This window comes from Salmo salar, chromosome 11 (genome assembly GCF_965601325.2).
Source record: "Salmo salar chromosome 11, fSalSal1, whole genome shotgun sequence".
Classification (NCBI taxonomy): Eukaryota; Metazoa; Chordata; class Actinopteri; order Salmoniformes; family Salmonidae; genus Salmo; species Salmo salar.
In genome coordinates, this window is record NC_138301.1 from 85,323,545 (window position 1) to 85,324,001 (window position 457).

Sequence of the window (457 nt, forward strand, 5' to 3'; positions counted from 1 at the left end):
ACCCAAGGAATGTGGACTGTTGTATGTATTACTGTGATGTCATTGTTGTGCGACAGATAGAGCACATAATATTGTGATGTTACTAACGTGCAACTGATGTATGTTATGAGACACTGAAGGTGTTATTCATTTTTTTGTTCTCCCTCACTAATTCTTACCTCTGCTATTCAACCCTGTGTGTGTGTGTGTGTGTGTGTGTGTGTGTGTGTGTGTGTGTGTGTGTGTGTGTGTACAGGAGAAGAACGTTTACACTAGTGTAAATCCAGATGAAAGTGACCGGATACATCCTCCTCCCCCCCCCCCCCCCCGGCCCTGACGCACACACCGACTGGGGACTACACTGCCAGAATGTCCACACCTATGACTACTGACACACACATGTAAAAACACACACGCATACGTACACTTACTACTGCCAGCTAGACTACTGACAACTACTGTACAATCACATGCACAG